Consider the following 10,282-nt stretch of genomic DNA (forward strand, 5'->3'; position numbering starts at 1 on the left):
ATATAAACGTAAATGTCATTATTCTGATTTGACATCTGTTTCGTTGTACTGTCATGGCCTTTGATGTTTCGACTTGATACAATCTTCATTCTGGGCATATGCTCGTGACTTGTGCTGGATTCCATTTGCTATCAATTGAGTGACCTACTTAAACATTTTGTATGACTTACAGGTAATTTATTACTCATATGCCAGTCTTTCAACTTCCCTTGTTTTTCAACCATTGTGTTTTGTGCTTCTTAAAGTATTGATGAGCAATGACTGGAGATGGTTGTGAGCAATTGTCTATCTGAAAGTAATCTGCATTGGTTCCTCAATGTAATGAAGTTTGAAATGAATAAATGTATTTGGCTTGACCGATGCTGCAGGGCTGGTCAGCTGATGATCTGCATCTCAGAGTTAGCTTGTCTTCTCCCAGTGGAGAATGGAGTTTCCAGTTCTGCTCCTTGTGAACCGGGGTCCTCGTCATTGTCTTACTGATTCAATAGATCATGACCACGGACAGATCTCTGCATGCCAGTAAGCCCACAGTTGTTGGACTTATAATATGGATAGCATAAAGTCATTGGGGCAACCAGTATAGTTTGTTGCAGTAACACTTTAGTGTAATGCATCCCAGGAACTGCATCTATGAGCCAATGTGTACTTTGAGTGGGTAGTTGTATCGCTATTTGCCATCTCTGTGGGCACATACATTTCACCATGCAAAGTAGAAGCATATTCGTACATGCATTGTTTTCCAGTTTTGCATACATTTTATTCTATCTCTGCACCTATGAACATAGGATATGTCTGACTACATTTTTTTTTCAATCATAACCCACATTGGAAATAGGTAAAGCAGCTTTAACTCATTACCTATAAAACCTAGATGGTTAGTGTAATGACATGCACTGTTCTATGGTAGCTCCTGCAAATTGATATCTTGGAAAGAATTGTTGTAATTTTGCACAATGCTTCAACCTTATTGGAGCCAGTTGACTTTAAGAGATGCTGGCTTTAAGGATTCTGTCTCTTGATCTGTGCTCACTCTGAGAACATCCTGTCCCATGTACATGCAGACCTGACTATTTACTTAAATGAGCTGGCTATAGGTGAAAAGCGATAACCTTGATGCCTTTGTCAGTCCAGATAAAGCTTTCACAAATAAAAATAAATGAAGAACTTTTACAAGAACAATTTAGGAGTGGCTCAAAGCACAGTTAATGAGGCAGAATTTAGGAGACTTGTAAAGTATGGAAAGATGTAGCAAAGTAGAGAGAGAATGTGGGAACATAGTTGAAGGCAATTTTAATGTCACGGTAGAAGTCAAGATAATATATAGCAGATCTCTGTAGGAAGAGCAAATGTTGTAAACAAAGGTCTGATTGAAAATTCAGGAAGAATAAAGGCAGGGAGGGGTTTAAAGCTTAATTGAGGATTTTAAACTTTAATACGTTGAAAAATAATTGGGATATTAGCATGATTTTGAATGGAACAGGATGCAGGCACTGGAATTCTCAATAATTTGATATTCATGTTAAATGGAGTTTTGGAGACTAATGTGGGAGATATTGCAAAAAATTGAGTTTGTAAGAAGTAAAGCAGGAAATGGTTGAGACAGTCAAATTGGTGACTAAGTATGGATTTGAAATTCAACTCTGGTTTTAACAGGATGCTGAGCCTGCATACTATTGTGTTATGCTTGAGTAGCAAAAGTGGTAATGTTCACAACCAATTGGTAAATTTTCAACCTACAGTCACACAGTCATAATCATACAGCACAGAAAGAGACCTTTTGGTCCAACTCATCTGCATCAATCACATATTCTAAACTGATCTAGTCCCATTTGCCAGCATTTGGCTCAAATCCCTTTAAACCCTTCCTATCCACTATACCCATCCAGATGCCTTTTAAATGCTGTAATTGTACCAATCTCCATTACTTCCTTTGGCAGCTCATTCCATTCATGCACCATCTTCTGTGTGAAAATGTTGCCCCTTAGGTCCCTTTTTAGATCTTCCCCTCTCACCTTAAAGCTATGCACTCTAGTTTTGGACTCCTAAATGCTGTAATTGTACCAACCTCCATTACTTCCTTTGGCAGCTCATTCCATTCATGCACCATTTTCTGTGTGAAAATGTTGCCCCTTAGGTCCCTTTTTAGATCTTCCCCTCTCACCTTAAAGCTATGCACTCTAGTTTTGGACTCCCCTACCCTTGGAAAATTACCTTGGCTAGTCACCCTATCCATGCCTTTCATGATTTTATAAATCTCTATAAGATCAGCCCTCAACCTCCAATGCTCCAGGGGGAAAAGCCCCTGCCTATTCAGCCTCTCCCTATAGCTCAAACCCTCCAATCCACTGTGAACAAAAGGCACAACCTGTGCCAAGCCAACAGTAATCTGTGGAAACCATATTTCAGTGTGTGAGTGTTTAATCTATGGTACAGCTGTGCTGAGTATATGCCTTGTGGCATTTTACTGCTTTGGGCACTATATAAATGCAATTTGCTGTAAATATGTAGAAAGAGTTGGCATAGATTCAGTCATGTATGAAGTGTGAAAATTTGGTTTATAAATTAATATTTTGGCACACAGTGTATGACTAATTTGAGACATGGCATTTGGAAGTATGGCATGCTTTGGAGAAGCATTTTGACTGTGGGCTTGAGATTCCTGAAGCCAACCTCACTTTATTTGCCACATTATGTGGAAGTCTGCTACACACTAATTAATAGGGATTGAGTGTCATGATGAATGAAAAGCTCCATTATTGCAGTATCGTATGACAACTAGGATGATAAATGACCATGATTCATCAAAGATTTTTTTTTGATCAGGCAATTCCTATGTGTATGGAAATGTGCTGAATGCAAATTGTTGCGTGGTATCACTAAAATATGAAAGTGACTGTACTTAAAATGTAGTCAAATGTGAAGTGATTTCACACATCTTGAGTTTATAAAACACAGAATAAGTATAAGTTTGTTCTTTTGCTTTCTAGTCAAACTTTAGTTGGTGTTTTAGTTGAAACCTTAGTGCATTGTGTGCCTGTCATTCCTTGGTTTGTAGAGATCTGCAGTCCTCACTTTCCCTAAAGATCTGTTACAATTTGACACAGGTCCTGGTGCTTCTCTTTCTCAAAATTATACTTTCTGTTTCTTATTAACTGTAACCAGAAAAAGATTCTACTTCTAAATAGCCTGAAATATAAACGCCAGGATGTGGCAATTTGAGGAATTTTGATGAATAGACGGAATGTTGATTTGCTAAGCTTTGCTCTTTTTTTTCGCAATGAAATTCTATCAAAGATGTACAATGGATCTTTTCTCCTGTTAAAAATGAACAGAAGATAAATTGTACTTAATGGCTAACTGCAATAGGCTAGTTATGGCAGAACTATTTGAATAAACCTTTAAATGTTGTTTGAAATATGTGTACCCCCTGCGGTAAACCGCTAAAGATAAAAGGCAGCCAAGATTTAAGTTAGGGAGCATTTAAACGCATGCAAAATAAAAGCCATTTAGAGCTAGCCCAGACAAAATAGCTGAGGGAGCTCAGATTGTTTGAATAGGTAGGGGAGGGAAAATGGTAATGTAATATGTTTGGGAAACTTTGAGCAAGAAACGCAATTTTGTTAAAGTATTATCCAGGTTAAAATATATTTCAGCAAAAAAAAATTAAAACAGAAAAGGTTTACATCAATTAGACAGAATTTACCATCTCCTGTGGTGAGATATGATTCCATGCCCCCCGACCACTAGCCTGGGGTTCTGCATTACTGGCCTAGTGACATTATCAGTACACCACTGTCTCCTTCCCAGTTTGTATCAATTAAACTGCTTACATTTATTACGGTCAGCTCTTCATAAACTGCAATTAATGCTCATCATTTGCCATTTTCATAGATGTCAAAGCAAGTTAATTGCTCTGACTATTTTGGGCAAGTCCAGCTGTTCAATTAGCAATTCACTCCTCACTAAGAAATTATTAGTTTAGCTACTTAATTCTCTCTTATTAGTGTCTGATTACAAGTGTCATACCCCTCCTGTGCACCAGTGCTCACATCAGCACCTTGGCATGTTTGGATACTGAATGAGAAGGACCTACGATTGCTATTGGTCACTTGCACCCTTAATTTTCAGCAACGTAAGTAATGGAGAGACAGCATACATGTTGACTTTTCCTGTGTCAGTGATGTAATTGAATTCTTCGGCACAATCTGATCAGAGAATGTATCCACGCTGGTAATGTCAATCTGGGCACTCTCACTGTAACTCAACCGCAAAGACTCAGGGATTGTCTCTCCCAGGCCTGTAACTTGTTCTCCCTTATGGCGAGCTTCAAGAAAATGTGGTTTTGGGATAGAATATAGCATATAGTATACATTTGGTCACACTAAACAATGTTCTACTGAAATTGGTTAGCAGATTCTGGTACCCTGCATCAACAGCAATGTGGGATTTGTCTTGGTGCAAAATTCGAAGCACACATCAGGAAAACAACCATATTGACGCTCAAAACGTGCATGGAATAACATCAAGCTGACACATAGAACCAAGAATCTAATTTATTAGGCCAGTGCTTTTCTGTATAGCCCTGAAGCAAGAAGATTGACAACTTTGTTGTAAAACATAGCAATGCTCATCTTTGTTGTTTACACTCCTATGGAAGCATAGAATTGTGAATGCAACAGGTCTGTCAAATGTCTAAGATTTCCAGTACTTATCAAGTAGTAGTGATTGAATTGACTTGAACAGGTTTGCAGGATGGAGGGTGCTTGAGCATCCCCAAGGATTTCTACACGTGAGATAGCCAGTAGAATGCTCCAAGTTCTATTTCATGGATGCTTGCAAGTGTGACATGAAGATCAGACACATCTGTTTACAAACAAGCGCAACAGTAGCCCATGATGGAGCAAAATGGTGACATTGTCAGCAGGCTGGATTTGTGCCACCATGATGATAAATGGCTACAAAAGCTTCACATCAAACACCAAGACTGAAAACAATTCACAACAAAATGTAATAGGTGACAGGAATGGTACATCTCTGACTGGTCTCCCAGCCACTTGTAACACTGCACCAAATGAAAGGATCCTATCCTGAATGGATTTCTTGTATACCCTTCATCTTTAATGGAAAAATGGAATGATGATGACAAACTTGCAGAAGTGCTTCCCAACTCTTCCAGGTCAGACTCATGCTGCTAACTTTCTCTGACACCTCCAACCAGGCTGTCTTTCATAGAATGCTCTCTTGTGACTTTCAGGTAAGTAGTTCCTTTCTGAATGTGAATCATTGCTACAAGCAGCATTTTCAAGACAGCTGCTTCCCTTTTTTGCAGCCACTGTATAGAAGCAGACAAACAATTTGTTAGCCAAATGCTTTGCATAAATTGCATGAACTCCCCTTAACAGATTAATTTAGTCATTAAACAGTGGCCCTGATGTTGGAAATTGCACAGTGCTGGTGATCAGTAAAGCTACTTACTAATTAAATGAGACCTGGCAGCTAAAATTCCCATGGCTGTCCAGCTTCTGCAATTTAACTGAACTGCCAATTTTGGACCTGCCATGTTATCCTGCCTTAGATAACATCGAAGCCATAATATTAATTTTTTCCATATAATTGTTTTTAGATTTAAATATAATAAACACGAATAGCTCGCAATTAGGTTGTGGTGCCCTTAACCAAATATATGCCTTTAAGTGCGAACTTAGTCCTATTATTCCTGTACTACTGCATTAATAACCCTGGTCGGTGGAAAGTGTAGCACGTAATTCAGCTACCAAAAGCAGATAAATAGTGAAGACTGTAGTGATTGTAACAAGATCAGCCAGCTAGATTTCAGAGAATATGAGTTCCCTGATTGGGACTGCTAAGCTGGTCCAATCATGGACACTTGGCTGACAGATAAGATCAGGATCCTGGGAGGTTGGGGAAGTAGGACAGGCTGTCATAGAGGTGGTCGGAAGGTGTGTCAGGGTCGAGAGCCAGAAGGGGCATGGGACAGACCAAGAGCCAGAAGGGTCGTAGGGGCGGACTGCCTTAGAGTGGCCGGAAGGTGGGAGGGACGGGTGGGTTGCTGGGGACAGGTCTGTATTTTATGCACTGTTCTTTTATGTAATTGGACTGTCTTATATGTATTAATTACTGTTTTGTGATGATTCAAACTGGGATTTGAGGTTTGTCCTCATTTCCTTGAAAACTGGTTGAATGGTAAGGTTTGGGGCTTGGCTTTGCCACTCCTCTCCTTGCAAAATTGCTGTTTCTCTGTGTACAGCTGTTAATGTTAACTAAAAAATATATAACCAGGAAAACAAAATCAGGAGTGTCCCATTCCTTCTCTCCCCATACCTCCCAACTCTTTTTTTTTAATCAATTAAGCATTGCCCTTATCAGGCTTTGCTTGCTAATGTTTCACGAACTATATGCGTGTTTTCCTGGTTGTGAAAAATATAAATAAAGTTTTCGCATAATGGCACCTTTTGACTGTGTCACTGCACAGCCACGGGTCATTTGGGGAAAATATAAGCACTACTGTTGGGCCCCTTTGGGGACAGTGGTAGTGTGGGAGAATGAAAGAAAGAAAACAATGGGGCTAGCAATGGCTGAGTGGTTAGCACTGCTGCCTCACAGCACCAGGGACCCTAGTTCAATTCCTGTGTGGAGTTTGCACATTCTCCCTGTGTCTGCGTGGGTTTCCTCTGGATGCTCCAATTTCCTCCCACAGTCCAATGATGGGCAGGTTAGGTGAATTAGCCAAGCTAAATTGCCCATAATGTTCAGGGATGTGTAGGTTAGGTGCATTAGTCGAGGGAAATGTAGAGTAATAGAGTAGGGAAATGAATCAGGATAGGATACCCTTCGGAGGGTCGGTGTGGATTAGGTGGGACAAAGGGCCTGTTTCGACACTGTGGGGATTCTATATTGAAAAAAAAATGAACAGGGGATTCAGAGAGTCTCCCCACTCCTGAGGGACTGGCTCTTGGCTAACTGGTCAGAGTCCATGTACTGTGCACATGTACATAAAGGGTGAATTGGTGACAAGATGTGTGGTTAGTTCAGCATGAAAAACAGTTTAATTTTATTTTGAAAAGCACAGAAGTCTCAGACATCCTAGTGACTCTGAGAGCTGGCTCTGAAGGAGCTGGATCAATGTCAAGGACTCTCCACATGTAAATAAAGGGTGACTTGGTGATGGGAAACTGGCCTCTGTGGAGTTATTTTAAAGACTAATGAGCAGACATTTAATTTCCCCTAAAATGTTCTTCAACTGCCAAGAAATGCAAGAATTTTTGGACAGTACTGTTAAAACATACATTTAGGTTTTTGATTTTTAACCTGTCACAAAGTATAACGGTTTATAAATATTGTTATTTCTGCAATCATACTTTTTAAAGTATACCATTGAATTGTATTAACTATTTCTAATTGGGCAAATATTTATATGTTTAAGAAATTACTTATTTTTAGAGATTATCCTTTCTTCTTATTGGAATAAAGTATTCAAACTATGTATTAATAAAACATTGCCCCTTAGAGACAGAAACTTCAAAGAAGCAAAACATATTTTATACTTGATCTTCAAATATTGAGCATATTTTGTTCAATACCAAGAGACCACAGGCATCTTAGGGTGCCTAAAATAAATATTATTTTCCCAAATAAATTAAATAAACATTTCAAGTATGAGGTTAGTCTGGGGGGCTCAAACACAGGTGCCACTATTGGGAATGACCACCAGCACAACCAACTGAAAAAAACCCTTTGTGTCTTTTGAAATAAATTTAATAATTTCAAGGACAAAATTTTAACACATGGCACAGGCATTGCAAGCATCCACTTGTGAAGTCACAAGCTAGTACACTCTATGAAACTGATTAAAATAGGCACTGCAGCAAAATTCCTTTACTCATACTGACTCTTCATAATTTCACACATAGAATTGAACTTGCTGTGAATGTCTTTGATGTATTTTTTCACCTATTTTAATGAAACATTTCTATTGAGTTCTTTAATGAGAAATTAGTTTATTGTAAATATTTTGTACATCAGCATGTTTCACAAAGGATGTTTCATTTTTGTATTCCCTTTAAAATCAATCTGCATATTTAGGTGAATGTAAAAGAAATTCCAATGGCATTCTTTCAAAGGAGAGCAGGGGAGTTACCCCGAGTGTCCATATCAATATTTACCCGTTAATCAACATAACAATAAGCAAATGAGCTAGTCAATACTACAGTTGTGTTTGTAGGACATTACTGCATGTGAATTGATTACTGAATCTCCTACATCCCAACAATGACTAAACTTCATTGGCTGCAAGGCCTTTTGAGATTTCCAGCGATCATGTAAGTCTTTCTAACTTGAGATAGCTTTTTCAACTTGTGTGTTTTGAAGAATGAGAAAAAGAAATGCCACATAGGTTTTTCTTGGCATCATTGATTAGTCAGTACCTGCTGTTAGCACTGATATCCATGTGTATAGTGCCAAACAATTATTTCTGGCCATGTCCAAAGATGCCTGTATCTGCAGCTTTCCATTCTTACAGTGGGGTTGGGGCAGAACTCTATATATTTTAACTAAGCGTATGACAAGGGCGATTTAGACATTGCTTATAAAGATAATAACTGTCTTGCTTTTTATGTTATAGACCCCTACAGAACTCTGCAGAAGATAACTGCCAAATCTACCAACCCTCATCACACAGTTACATTCTACAAGTTCAGATATGCATTGTTTACCTGGCCTGTCAGGTCCTCTAGTTTCCCTACTGTCAACTTTCCACCATGAGCCATGCATCTGCACCATATGCCTAGATTCCCTAAGGATCATGGGATTATTTATGGTTGCATAAGATTATAACATGTAGTAACAGGATTAGGCCATTTAGCCAATCAAGACTGTTCCACAATTTAATTATGGTTGACCTATTTCTCAATTCCATTCTCCGGCCTTCTCCCCATAACCTTTGATCTACCTAAAAACCCCTTACCCAAGAACCTACCTATCTCTGACTTAAGTGCCCCCAAGGACTTGGCCACCTTAGCCTTCTATGGGAATGTGATCCATAGATTCATCATCCTCAACCTGAAAAGAAATCCACCTCATTTCAATTCTAAAGGGTCATCTCTTCACTCTGAAGCTGTGCTGTGGAGTTCTAATCGCCTACTAGTGGAAACATCTTCTCCCCGTCCAGTTTATCCAGGCCTCTTCAGATTCTATAAGTTTGAATGAGATGCTGTCTCATCCTTCTAAACTCAGTACAGACCGAGAGTCCGCGATCATTCTTTATATGACAAACTCTTATCCCCACGGTGAACTTTTGGACCCCTTCTAAGGCCAGCACAATCCCAAATAGATATGGGGTTGAAAACTGATCACAATATTCCAAATGCAGTCTGACCAGACCATAATGCAACCTCAGCAGCATATTCCTGCTCTTGTATTCTAGCCCTCTTGAAATGAATGTGAACATTGCATTTGTATTCCTAACTGCCAGCTGAACCTGCATGTTAAAAGTCCGAGTTCAGGATTTTCTTAAGTCTCCTTTGTACTTCAGATTTCAGAACTTTTTCCTCATTTAGAAAATGGTCTATACCTCTTCTTCTTACCAAAGCGCATAACCTCACACTTTCTCACATTGTATTCCATCTGTCATTTTGTTGGTCACGCTCCTAGCCTTTGCAAATCCTTCTGCAGCCTCCCTGTCTCCTCAACCATTACCTGTCCCTCCACCTGTCATATCTGTCTCTTCAGATCACAACCCCAAATATCCCCCTTTTCATGAACAGAAAAAAATCCAATCTGAATTTGCATTTGGTCTGTAACTTCTGAAACTGACTTACATCTAGATACAGGATTATGTATGCCATTGTCCATTATTCTGGCATTCTCATAATCCAGTCACATTACCTCCAAAACACACTGGTATTGTTTGGCTTCTACATATTGTTTCTGCTGTTGCAACACAGTCAACCAAACCAAATTGGTCTTTCTGCCTCTGTATTCGCAACATTGTAAAATTAAACTACTGAAGATGCCCAATAGCCAACCCAATGACTCCTAACCAGATTTTTGAATAACCAATCCCAGACTCTGCAAATAATTAATTTCCAGACCCCAGTTTTGTATCTTTAAAGAAAAGACTGAATTATTAAGTCATTAGCAGAAAGAAAATTATACAACACAGTAATATTATTAATGTTTCCACTTTAAACCTAAAACATCTGTTTTCAGTACTCATTCACATAAAAGACAAGCAAACACAGTCAAGGAATAAATAAGAGAAGGT

Source organism: Chiloscyllium plagiosum, chromosome 32, assembly GCF_004010195.1.
Source record: "Chiloscyllium plagiosum isolate BGI_BamShark_2017 chromosome 32, ASM401019v2, whole genome shotgun sequence".
Lineage (NCBI taxonomy): Eukaryota > Metazoa > Chordata > Chondrichthyes > Orectolobiformes > Hemiscylliidae > Chiloscyllium > Chiloscyllium plagiosum.